Genomic DNA, 14,205 nt, shown 5'->3' on the forward strand with positions numbered 1-14,205 from the left:
CTCCGGTTTTCTCCCACAATCCAAAGACATGCAGGTTAGGTGGATTGGCGATTCTAAATTGGCCCTCGTGTGTGCTTGGTGTTTGTGTGTGTCCTGCGGTGGGTTGGCACCCTGCCCAGGATTGGTTCCTGCCTTGTGCCCTGTGTTGGCTGGGATTGGCTCCAGCAGACCCCCGTGACCCTGTATTCGGATTCAGCGGGTTAGAAAATGGATGGATATTTGTAGTATTAAAAAAGTGTTATTTCTTTTTTTTAAACAAATCAAAATGAAACATTTTTATGTATAGCATTGTCATGGTGATGTGCAATTTATCTAATACTAAAATGATTTTGATTAATACCTATGTGTCTAATGCGGATGATAGAGCTTTCTTTCAAAACATATTTGCATCTTTCCCTAATGTGAACACTCATAAAATTATAACGGCTGGATACTTTAATTGTGTTTTAAATACAGACCTGGATAGATCCTCAGATACAACAGCGATTATAATACTACAAAGATAATTATATATTTTGTAACGGGTCGTAGCTTATCTGACCCATGGATGTTCTTAAATCCTAACCTAAGAGCACACTCCTTCTTCTTACCCTTACATCATTGTTACTCAGGAATTGATTACATTTTTTGCCCTCTATCAAATCTTGTAACTAGAACACTACCGTTATCTCTGACCACGCCCCTTTGATCACGGAGCTTAAATCACTGCATCCTGCACACTAATCTCATAGCTGGCGTCTTAACTCCTGTCATTGCTGATGAGAACTGTACAGAATTCATAACCAAGCAAATTGATTACTTTCTTGAGACAAATTTATCTTTAGAGGTCTCACCAGGTATACTCTGGGAAACTCTGAGGGCAGATTATTTCATATCTTTCTCACAAAAATATACTGGAAACGAAGAGGGTGTCTGAGTTAATCAGCGAAGTTGCCAGAATAGATCCAGAATACGCCAGGTCTCCAAATGAGGCAGTCTATAGGAAAAGACAAAATGTTACCTCTTGACTACTAAAGAAATGGAACAGCTTATTTTTAAACCGGATTATCATTATTATGAACATGGAGAAAAGGCCAATAAGATCTTCGCCCAACAATTCTACAAGAAGGAAGTCAATGCAATACCAGCAGTTAACAACACACATGGAGATAAAATTATTGACCATAAAAATATAACTTTTTTATCTATAGTATTTAACTAACAAAATATTGCACATTACAACTGATACTCTTGCAACGTTTTATTTGGCCACTTAATTAGATAAAGGCAAAAATTGTGTTTGGTTAAAAAATGAATTGGTTGTAATGGAAGAAAATCTTTTCAAACAATATAAATTAATATACTGTAAGTGTGCAAGAGTGTAAAACACAAATATGGGCTGACATCCCTCCAGGTTGGATGGTACCTACTTATTTGGATGGCAGGCTATTATAGCAGAAAGGCTTCAGTCCTAATATGGAGGTGCTTCTTGGGTGCAATGTTGTGGCACCAGAAGTACTCCCTAGTCTGCCATAACAGAGGCTCCTCCACCTCAGCCAGGTAATTGAAATATCGATAAATGTATCCATGTCTTACTACAAATATGATGCATTTCATTGTCATGCTACCCTTTGGTTTTTTGCAAGATGCTTCAGATTTATTTTGTAATACTGCAATAACTCCTAAACAAAATGTATTGTTTTACATTACATATAAAGAAAAGTTAAAGTGAATGTTGCTTTTGGGCAGTTAACTGCATCTTCTATATATATTACACTTGTAAAGATTATCTTTGAATAAGATAATCAGGACCAGATTTTATGCAAAATTAGTATATGCAATTTGGGAAGAACATATTGTAACAATGTGGCAAATCACAAGGAGGCGTGGGGTGGGCACAAAGGAGTTCCATGTTCCACTCTCAATTAAAGCAGCATCTAGGATGATGGGGCAGGAATTGATAAGGAAGTTCGGAACGGTAAAAAGGAACAAGAACTAGCTTGGTGGTGTGTGCATGTGCTTGCACTTTTTGGACGACAGTTTTGTGAGTTTGCCATATGGGACTGAAATGTTACAATATATGTAGGTCCAGTGGACAGTCACGCCTATAAAACGTGAGACTGGAGGAGGAGGACATCCCAGAAAAAGTAAAAAGCATAAAGCAAGGCATTTCCCATTGTCAAAACAATGAGAGAGAATTGTAAATAGTTGTTATTTGTCTTTACTATTCTTTTGAATGTTCCATTCACATAGAAGAGCAATAAACCCCTTTTGATTGCAGCAACCACTTGTTCGCCAGGAAAGCGACATTGCAATAAATTTACATTTTTGCATTAAATGTACTTTCACGCCATCCATCCATCCATCCATCCATCCATCCATCCATCCATCCTCTTCCACTTATCCGAGATTGGGTCGCAGGGGCAGCAGCTTCAGCAGAGATGCCCAGACTTCCCTCTCCTTGGCCACTTCTTTTAGCTCTTCCAGGGGAATCCCGAGGCCAGCCGGGAGACATAGTCCCTCCAGTGTGTCCTGGGTATTCCACGGAGCCTCCTCCCAGTTAGACGTGCCCAAGACACCTCAAATAGGGAGGCGTCCAGGAGGCATTCTGATCAGATGCCCGAGCCACATCATTTGACTCCTCTCGATGCGGAGGAGTAGTGGCTCTACTCTGAGCCCCTCCCGGATGACTGAGCTTCTCACCTTATCTTTAAGGGAAAGCCCAGACATCCTGCAGAGGAAACTCATTTCAGCCCCTTGTATTCGCAATCTCGTTCTTTCGGTCATTACCCATAGCTCATGACCATAAGTGAGGGGTAGGAACATAGATCGATTGGTAAGTTGAGAGCTTTGCCTTATGGCTCAGCTCCTTTTTCACCACAAAGACCGATACAGAGCCTGTATCACTGCGGACGCGGCACCGATCCGCCTGTCGATCTCACGCTCCATTCTTCCCTCACTCATGAACAAGACCCCGAGATACTTGAACTCCTCAACTTGGGGCAGGATCTCGCTCCCAACCCTGAGAGGGCACTCCACCCTTTTTCGGATTTGAAGGTGCTGATTCCCATCCCAGCCGCTTCACACTCAGCTGCGAACCGATCCAGAGAGAGCTGAATGAAGCAAACAGGACAACATCATCTGCAAAAAGCAGTGACCCAATCCTAAGTCCACCAAACCAGACCCCCTCAACGCCCTGGCTGCGCCTAGAAATTCTGTCCATAAAAGTCATGAACAGAATCGGTGACAAAGGGAAGCCCTGACGGAGTCCAACTCTCACTGGAAAAGGGTTCGACTTACTACCGGCAATGCGGACCAAGCTCTGACACTGGTTGTATAGGGACCAAACAGCCCTTATCAGGGGGTCCTATACACCATACTTCCGGAGCGCCCCCCCACAGGATTCCCCCGAGGGACACGGTTGAACGCCTTTTCCAAGTCAACAAAACACATGTAGACTGGTTGGGCAAACTCCCATGCACCCTGCTAAGGGTGTAGAGCTGGTCCACTGTTCCACGACCAGGACGAAAACCACACTGTTCCTCCTGAATCTGAGGTTCGACTGTCCGACGGACCCTCCTCTCCAGGACCCCCGAAAAGACCTTTCTAGGGAGACTGAGGAGTGTAATCCATCTATAGTTGGAACACACCCCCGGTCCCCCTTCTTGAAGAGGGGGACCACCACCCTGGTCTGCCAATCCAGAGGCACTGTCCTCGATGTCCATGCGATGTTGCAGAGGCATGTCAACCAAGACAGTCCTACAATAACCACAGCCTTGAGGAACTCCGGGCGTATCTCATCCAACCCCGGAGCCCTGCCACCAAGGAGTTTTTTGACCATCTCAGTGACCCCAGTCCCAGTCAGTCAATCCTTTCACACCATCTTTTACAAATAAAAATTACTGACACTTGTTTAAAATCATGCCACATTTAAATTCTTTTTCATTAAAAACTTTTAGAATAAGAAATAAGAAACATAAAAAGTGAAAAAAATAGTAGAAGCAAGATATCTATTTGACACTTGGCCTTCATTTTGAAGTGAATGTGGTTGGGAGTACACTTTAAATATTATAATGTTGCACTGTCAAATTGTATTGGCATTATGGGGGACGTTGATTAACACTGCTTTTTATCACAGCTGTAGTGATAATTGTATATTCAGTGCTAATGTTAGCATAAGTGATTTTCCAGGATTTGCCTCCTGGCTGAGCCATTGTGTTTGTGGAGTTCACTCTTTCCCACTCCATTTAAGTCTCAGTTTTGATCATTTATTGTACTCCATCCTCTATTCACACATCCTAAATAGATACATGGTATGTTAAATAGTGTCTCTGAACTAACCTGATTGGTCTCCCATCGAGGTCTGGTACATATGGATATGTTTTGACTCCCAATTATTCTGTATTTCACAAAGCTAAATAAGAAAATGAATGGAGTAAAAATAATAAAATCCTCAAAATTGATAATTTGTTTGTTCATCTTATATGAGATAGATAGATAGTTGGTGCTTCATTAAATTCTGGAAATTCACATGATGATGCATCAACATTGAACGTAAAATGCAAAACAGTAAAAATAAAGCAGAGTGTGTTACATAACTGTAATAAGCCCATTGTGCATGCAGTGTTACAGTAAGTGTCCATTAAGAAATGATATCCTTGTGTTTTTTGTCATCAGTCAGTCATTTCCCAACCCGCTATATCCTAACACAGGGTCACGGGGGTCTGCTGGAGCAAATCCCAGCCAATACAGGGCGCAAGGCAGGAACAAATCCCAGGCTGGGCGCCAGCCCACCGCAGGACGTTTTATTGTCATCATTTACATTTAATTATTTGGCTAACACCTTTATTCACAGCAGCTTATGACATTTGACATATAATCAGTTCCATTTCTTTTGTTTTTTTCAAAGGAGAACAGGCAGGTAAAGTAATTGGTTCATAGCCACACAGTGTCAATAGCAGAATTTCAACCTACAGTATAACCTGAGAGTTTGAAGTCTGAAGCCTTTACTACTGCACCTCACTGCCTGCAATGATATGAGGACACATCATAGAGTCAAACAGCTTTAGGCAAAAAAGAGCCCTGTAGCAATAGGGGTGGCCATAGTTGCTCCAGAAAAACATGTTATGAAAAGGAAGCATTAGCTATAATTAGAAATTAGAACATTCTTATTTGAGATTTTGGCAAGATAATGCTTTTGTTTTACGGAATCGCTCACTGATAATCTTAAATCCAGCCTTTACAATATAGAGGACAAATTCATTTACCAAACTGTGTTGTGTGTCTGCCATCTACTGGTTAAAATAAAATAATCTCCACCTGTTAAACATTAACATAGAATCTGAGAATTAATAAACAAATAAAAACACAAAATTAATAAATGTGAATATTCTCCAAATCAGGCTGTATGTATATACTTCTGTTCATAATAATCACTCTAAAAAAGGAATTTTTAGAAAATAAAATAAAGCAAACACATCCTGTGCTACAGTGTAGATACCATTTACTTCTGTGATTTTTGGCCAAAAATTTGTAAAATAAGGAACATTTCCAAAAACAAGTACTACTCTTATGGTAGTATAAGAGTGAGATCACAGTCCAGGGGCCTCATGTATAAATGGTGCTTACACACAGAATTGTTGCGTAAGAACGTTTCCACGTTCAAATCACGGTACCTCGTACCCTGTCATACGCAAGTTCTGCACTCGGTTTTGCAGACTGGAGGCACCCAGCGTCAAAGTAGTGCTACTGTTCCTGTGTGGTTTATCTTTCTTTTTTAGATCCACATCCCTGACGTGGCTTTATAAATACACTGAAATTAACCACATATTGTTTATTAGTTTAATGCATCTGATTGTAATTAACCAGTAACAATATAATGGTCCACGGAATGGTCAAACTATTCTAAATACGATAGCTACTTTAGCGTTGTTACTCTCACTACAACTTCTTTTTCTTTATTCAGCTGCTCCCGTTAGGGGTTGCCACAGCGGATCATCTTTTTCCATATTACTCTCACTGCACCACTCAGAGTATTTATATCACTGTATCTAAGTGGGGAATCAAAGATCTACAGAAGCTGAGAAAGAGAATTATCGGTATACAGCATCAAGCATACGCTGCCTCAGCCATGCTGTCTGTTGAACTGCTCTCATACGGCAAACGTTTCAAATCCTTTCCTGTACAGACCTCGTGGTTCAGAAAGAGTTTCATCCCAAGAACTCTAAATGCACTCAATCAAGTGCTCCTTGTATAATTGTCTGTAATTATAAGTAGAATTACCTCACTGTAAACTTGCACTACAGTTACAATATTGCACAACCTGAGGCATAAAAATAAAGCGCGTATTTACATATGATGACGATATCATTTTTAAGATGAAATGCAGCAAAATATGTTTATTATATTATACAGATAAAACTTTAACTTCATTTAAATAATCTATATTGTCAATAATTAAACATGCCAGGACACGGTGCAGCAGTACTAGCGATTAGCTTGCGCTCCGTTCATGGATTGTTCCTGCCTTGTGCTGTATTCTGATGTTACTAGAAGGATAGATGGATAGAATAATTAAACATGTACTACGAAGATATTTCAATGTTCCTTAAAAGTTTTAAAGAATCTGTGTTCTAAGCTTACAGATGGCTTAATGTCTATTACAGAGCTGATTGTGTGGCGATTGGGTATTTGGAGAAAGAAAAGTAAGGACAGAAATTGGAAATTAGTACGTTTGAAAGAGACAGTACTTCTGTACTAAAGCATTTCATCGAAGGTCGCGCATGGCACAGCAAGCATCTGAGACTTGAACAATCACTGCACCATGTTCCCATGTTGAACAACATTATTTAACTCCTATCATCATGAAAATACATCTCAGTATTTTAATTCAGAGAGCTGTAATATCACGAATGTAGTGGATTCTGTGTCCTGTCAGAGGAAGAGAAAGCCGGTTTAAGAAGCATGTAGTGATTCACACACATAGATCACATAGAAGATCAAATACAAAACAAAGCATTTAACTTGCTACTTTAGTTGAGGTGGGATTTGAGAAACTAATAAATTAAACAATTTTAAGATAAAGTTTATGATGTTCTACTTTAATGACAAAATAAACTATGTGGTTAAAGTGGAAATTTCGAGATTAAAGTTGACATTTCATGCTTTTTTCCCACCGTGTGCCTATTTTTTTTTTCTCTGTACCCTAATAAGCTCTCATATGACACTCAGATGGTGGGCTACAACTCGCCTTTTCACGGCAACTTTGATATATGACAACTTCTTTATTATTTCAGGCCCTGTGCGACTTTGTGAACTTGAGCTTTTGAGTTTCTCCGACACGCTATGTCACTCGATAAGCTTCCTTTTCTTGTTTATACCACTGTTTAAACCAACAAATAGTACGTTTTTCCACCACTTGGTATTCGCTGAAATTCTTATATTTTCCCCCGTGCTTTTCCCATTGTCTTTTCACAGAAGGCTGATCTTAATGGCTATTTATATTGATTTGCATATTCAAAGAGGCATAATTCTGTGAGGAGTTGGGGCGGGATTTATGTAGCGGAAGAACGTGAAAGTTGGCTAACGAATGGTTGCCTGCATCTGGAATCTTTTGTGTGTAAGCATTATAATTTTATATTTATATTTATATTAAGCATATATTATTTTTTTTTTTCTCCAGCCATCTGGAGTTTTTTTTTGTTTTTTCTGTCCCCCCTGGCCATTGAACCTTACTCTTATTCGATGTTAATGTTGATTTATTTTGTTTTATAATTGTGTTTTCATTTTTCTATTCTTTAATATGTAAAGCACTTTCAGCTACTGTTTGTATGAAAATGTGCTATATAAATAAATGTTGTTGTTGTTGTTGTAAGCACATTTCAACCCAGCCATGTAGGGTCACCCCTATACGCCGGTCCCAACCCCGGACAAATGGGGAGGGTAGCAGAGAAGGACCTGGCAACCCAGTTCGCGAATTTGATGGCAATAAAATTCTATGGATACGCTCTTGAACATTTCAGATATGGTGCCCAAAGGTAGGACCCCCCAAGTCGGCGGATACCCAAAAAGCTACTGGGGAAGAGCAAAGGCCATATACTAGCAACCGTGGAAATTATGATGCACCTGGGGGAAATCCTCCGGGAAGCCCAGGTGCTAATGCAGTCAGCAGTGAACGGAACAGCCTGAGCTTTAAAAAAACGCTAAAAATTGCTACTTGGAATGTGCGAAATATGAACCAAGGAAAATTAGATGTTGTAAAAAGCAAAATGGACAGGCTCCAAATTGATATCCTCGGAGTCACCGAATTGGACCACGCTGGACTGGCAGTGGTCATTTTCAATCGGACGATTTTACAGTTTATTATTCTGGTCACGATAACGTCAGAAAGAATGGGGTAGCATTTATTGCGCAGAACAACATTGCTGTAGAAAGTTACAAAATAACTAGCGAACGCATAATGTCGATCCGCCTGCATGGAAAGCCAATGAACATCACGATTTTGCTGGTATATGCTCCTACAATGGACGCATCAGAAGAAGAACTTGAGCGGTTTTACTCTGAAGTACAAAAAGCTGTCGATGAAACACCGAAGAAGGATGTCACCTACATTTTGGGCAACTTCAATGCAAAAGTAGGCAAGCAAGCAGAAGCCGACATTGTTGGCAGTTTTGGAATAGGCAAGAGGAATGATTCCGGCAAACGCCTGATTCAGTTCTGCCAGGGAAACCAATTAAGAATCACAAACACATCGTTCATGCAGCCAAAGCGTTGGCTATACACATGGACATCACCTAACGGATTGCATCGAAACCAAATTGATTATGTCCTTTGCAGTCAGCGTTGGAGAAGCTCTGTAGTTGCCGTGAAAACTTTCCCTGGAGCACACTGCGGCTCAGACCACGAACTGCTAGTCGTCAAAATCCGGGTGAGACTTTGTGGCATCAAAAAACACGCACCGCCAAAAAAATTCGATATATCGAAAATACCAGCTTCATATGCCATCGAGGTAAAAAATCGCCACCAGAAGAATTATGGGACGATATCAAATCAACAATCATTGAAATAGCGAAGAGGTACTACCAAATAAGAAGCCAGAAAAGAAAGGCAAATGGTTAACGGAGGAAACTCTCAGGATTGCCCATGAAAGGAGAATGGCTAAAGCTGCAGGAGACAGAGATAAGGTGAGGAGGCTGAACGTAGAATTTCAAAGAGCCGCCAGGAAAGATAAGTAAGCATACTGGAATGAGCGCTGCAAAAAGCTTGAGGAGAATTGCTTGAAAGGTCACATGAGGCATCTATTCGCTCAGGTGAAGAACATCCGAATGCCTTTCTCCGCTCATAAAGGAACAATCAAAAACAAGGACGGAACCGAAGCATACAACCAGCAAGGTATAAGACACAGGTGGAAATAAACTGTACACATGCGAAAATTAACCGGGGACTTCGCAGAACGATGACGTGCTGGAATTAGAACTACCGATCTTGGAAGCGGAAGTTGCATGAGTCATTAAGCAGCTTGCTAAGAACAAAGCTCCGGGCATAGATAACATCCCAGTGGAATTATTGCGCCCTGTACCATCAGCAGTCATCACGACCCTATGTCAAAAGATCTGGGAATCCGGCAAATGGCCGAGGGAATGGAAAAGATCCATATTTATCCCGTTACCGAAAAAAGGTGACACCCGAGATTGCTTGAATAATCGCACAATAGTTCTGATCCCACATGCGAGCAAAGTGCTCCTAAAGATCATACAGGAGAAGCTGAGGTCAACAATCGAGACAGAATTGCCCGATGTACAAGCAGGTTTCAGGCGGGGACGCGGCACTCGCGACCACATCGCAAACCTGCATTGGATCATTGAAAAATATCGGGAATATCAAAAGAAGATCTACCTGTGCTTCATAGACTACACAAAGGCATTTGATTGCGTTGACCATATCAAACTGTGGAAAGCCTTAGAAGAGTTGGGTGTACCACCGCATCTGGTTAAATTGATCAGATTGTTATATTCCAAGCAGGAAGCCATAGTTAAGACACAATGCGGAGACACTGAATGGTTCCACTGTAGAAAATGAGTGAGACAAGGTTGCATTCTCTCCCCCTTTCTGTTTAATCTGTATGTGGAAGTCATCACGCGGAAGGCAGGACTGGAGGAGTCAGAAATGGAGTCAAAAGCGGCGGAAGAAACATCAATAATCTCCGATACGCTGAAGACACTACTTTGTTGGCTGAAACGAATAAGGGTTTTGAGGATTTGATAATGAAAATCAAGCACAAAAGCGAAAAAATGGGTTTGCAATTGAACTTAAAAAAGACGAAAATAATGACGACCGCAGTCAACAACATCAAAATAAAAATCAGCGATGAGGAAATAGAATGTGTTCAGGAATTTACTTTCCTAGGCTCAAACATTGGCCGGGGCGGAGAACTTTGCTCAGAGGTAAAAAGAAGGATAGCGCTCGGCCGAAATACAATGCTAAACATGGAAAAAATTTGGAAAAGCAGAGATATCAGCCTCGCCACTAAATGCAGGCTAGTCTGTGCAATTGTTTTTCCAATAACCATGTATGGATATGAAAGTTGGACCCTGAAAAAAGCCGACAGAAGGAAGACAGACAGTCTTGGACTTTGGTGCTGGAGAAAGCTACTCCGCATTCCATGGATAGCGAGAGTAACGAACAAAGAAGTACTAGAGCGCATAAAGCTGGACATCTCGTTAGACAGGAAAATCACTAGACTCAAACTGACCTATTTCGGCCATATAATGCGTTCAAATTCGCTAGAAAAATCGGTCATGCTAGGGATGGTAAGCGGCAAAAGAAGACCCGGCTGCCAGCGAACTCGTTGGCTTAACACCATCAAAGCAGACACGGGCATGAGCATAACACAGCTCAAAGAAGCTGTGCAAGATCGAAAAGCATGGAGAGAGCTAGCTTATAGAATCGCCGAAGGTCAGAAATGACTGAACGGATGACACACACAAGCACATTTCAGCTTTTGTGCTTATGTCATGTTATAGTGTGAATTCTACGCACGGCGTTATGCATGAGGCCCCAGGTGAATGATGCTCACTACACTTGGACTTGGTAAATAATTTCCTGAGCAGAACCCTAATCCGATTACTTGTCACCAATAATAATCAGTGCTTGATTATGTAGAGGCAACAAAGGACAATTTAATTGTATTCACTGATAATGTACATGTAGTTGAAGAGGTGAGTATACCAGGCTTGAGACCTAATATTTTAACCAAAACTTTGAGTATATAGATAGATAGAATTATTTGTCGCCAGGGTGAAATTTGGCTTTTTTACACAAGGTCTTTAAATAAATAAATACATAAATATGTAAATAAGTAGATGAATGAATAATACACACACACAGTTTGGTCTGAATATGCACCAGAATGACTATAAAGCAAAAAAATTAAAAACAAAGAAAAGTTCTGACTTAGCAGTCACAGTTACAGTGAGGCATTCTGCAGGTGTATTGCTTTCAGTATAAAGGAGACCCTGTAGTGTTTCTTGACACACTTCTCATCTCCTACTTAATTCCAAATGAAAAACAGAGCAGATCCCCTTCAGATTTCATGCATGGAGGCTTAAATGCTTCCTTTGTCAACATTAATTTATTTTATGTTCATATTATTTACATCTGGATTTCTCATATTTATATACCTACTTTATCATGAGACTTCCTGTAGTATAGATGCAAGCAAAAATGACCAGCCTAAACTGAATGTATGTCTGATGTGATGTGGTCCCTTGGATAAGACATGATTTGTTCTTTATGAATTGTAGCAGTAGAATACTCAGCCTAATGGCACATTAGAGGAAATACCCCAAGTAGGGTAGGTTTTAGTGAAGCTGAGAGCCCAGGAAGGAGCCCTGCATCATCTTCTTCTCATATATCATGGAATACAATACAAACTCCAATACCTTCTTAATGGTGGAGTTGCTGCAGGTTTGAAAGAAAATTAGGTGGCAGCATGACTTTGTTAAGGCCATCTTAGCAACAAGCTAAGCTGCTGAAGTAAATAGAAGATACATGGAAAGAGATCAGAAGCACCTGAGGCAATTACACGGAGAGCATGAAAGATGAAGTATAAACAGTGACACACAGAAGTAAAAGATATGTTTATAACCAATACTCAAAGAGCAATGAACAAGAAACAACAGAGACTAGTCACCGAAATACCGGCACAGAAATGGCCGGCCTAGCTACGTGGGATGAACTTGTAGAAAGTGAATGCTAACCTCAGTGAAGAAAATGTGAGAATTATTGACACTCAATGGGGAATGAAAGGTGGAAATAGTATTAAAGATGTAAGAATTTTTTTTATGATTTTCATTGAAAATGCTGTTGAAGAAAATATGGTTATAGAAAAGCACATTGCTTTCTTGGCAAACATTTTTTAAGACTTTTTGTCTTTTGGTTCTTCCAGTTTCAAAACAGCAAAACATGTGCTCATCTGTGCCAGGAAGAAGTGCACATTCCTTCCTTAAGGTAAATGAGTCAATATGTTTCTGAATATGGCACCTGTAAACAAGTAAACAGATAGGCAAGAGAGATCATAAAGGTTGGAAAACCAACCAGATAACCAGGTTTTTATAAGAATAAAATTTACAAAGTCCCCAGCACTTCCAGTGTATCCCAAGCAGTCTTGTCAGCTAATGATCACTGTTAGGATGTGCTGGTATTTATGTTCTTGAGGCACCAAGGGGTGGTTTTCTGGTTATGACTCTTCGATGAAAAAGAAAAACAGTCATGAACCTGTGGAACCACAAAATCCCTTCCCAGGGTGACCTTACTATCATTCCCTGAGGGAGACACACTTGACTGATGTTCATGCCAAATTGAAATCACTGAAAAAATGTCATCATATAATGGCATTAACTAGCATATGGGTCAGGAATGATTGTCTCCTGCATTCAGTTAGACATATAGTGATGACTGAAATTCAGATATACTCATTTTATACTTATGTGGATGTCAAGAGAAACCTCTGAAATGCAACACAGTCTCAGATATTAATTTCTTGGCAGACAGATAGAAGAGAGGAATTGGGTATGTGCTTGTGTGATAGTGAATATCTGGTTTTAATCAATCAAATATTTTTTATGTTCAGTGTTTTTTTGTCCGGTAATACAGAATATGATTGAACTTTTGGATATATTGATATTTTTGAATTATTTTACCTTTTATTATTAATTTCCCTCATGCCATCAAGCTCACAAATGGTTAGTTTCATCCCCGCAGTCCTCCCATGTTCTTGCAGTACTGTTCACATATTGTTAGTACGTGTTTTTTTTTCTCTAGTTTTTATTTCAGCCTTTCTTGCACTGAGTTACACTCTTCACTTTGTATGCATATATATATTGCCACACACACACGCTTAGGAAGCAGCCAACGAGCCCTAAGGTGAGTGTTAGTTTGTGGGATGAGGCGTAGGTTATGTGCACTGATGTCTCTATCTCTTTGTCTGCAGAAATGAGAAAAACCATAATATACCTACCGTACTTTTGGCCTCTCAAAATGGCCACCATCCCATACAACGAAACATCCGTGGTGCCACTTCTGGTTTCTGTAGGGAGACGTTACTTCTGGCTCTGCCATGATGACGTTACTTCCGGCCATGAACGATGATGTCACTTCCAGTCATTCTCGATGACATCACTTCCGGCCATTCCTGATGACGTCTCTTCCGTTTTTGTCACTTCCTTCCACCATGTTTTTTTATTTGTCTGTTACCTGAATATCTGTGTGGAATGTGATCAGTTTTTGATTTATTTTGACCTTTTTTTTTCATCTTTGTCCACTCGACAATATACAGGGTCATTCCCCAACTCGTTTTGAGTATTATCTTGTGGTTTATTCCTCCACTATATATATATTTACATTCTCTGTCTTTTTTGTTTTAGATCTCTGGTATGTGATTAAATGTTGTTTGTCTATTAGTAACTTATAATTGGAGAGTCACCAAAACCAGAGTCAAATTCCTTGTGTGCTTGCATTCTTGGCCAACAAATCTAATTTTGATTCTGATATGGAGTCTTTTCCTTTTTAGCTCTCTAGTTGTGGCAATTAACTTTTTGTTACCTGTCTTATTACACTTGCTGTACAAACAGGCCCTATCCTAATGTTACTCGATTATATTTTCCTCTTTTGTAAGTCGTTTTTGGTAAAAGTGTCTGTTAACCTCTTAACATGCACACGTACCGGTCC

The 14,205-nt window shown here is 40.1% G+C and overlaps 1 pseudogene; it reads left to right on the top strand.

Annotated features, from left to right (window-relative positions):
- Nucleotides 1-9,046, top strand: part of LOC120524114 — a 44,657-nt pseudogene extending 35,611 nt beyond the window's left edge.
- The last annotated feature ends 5,159 nt before the right edge of the window (nucleotides 9,047-14,205 follow it).

The sequence above is a fragment of the Polypterus senegalus genome, chromosome 1, assembly GCF_016835505.1.
Source record: "Polypterus senegalus isolate Bchr_013 chromosome 1, ASM1683550v1, whole genome shotgun sequence".
Classification (NCBI taxonomy): Eukaryota; Metazoa; Chordata; class Cladistia; order Polypteriformes; family Polypteridae; genus Polypterus; species Polypterus senegalus.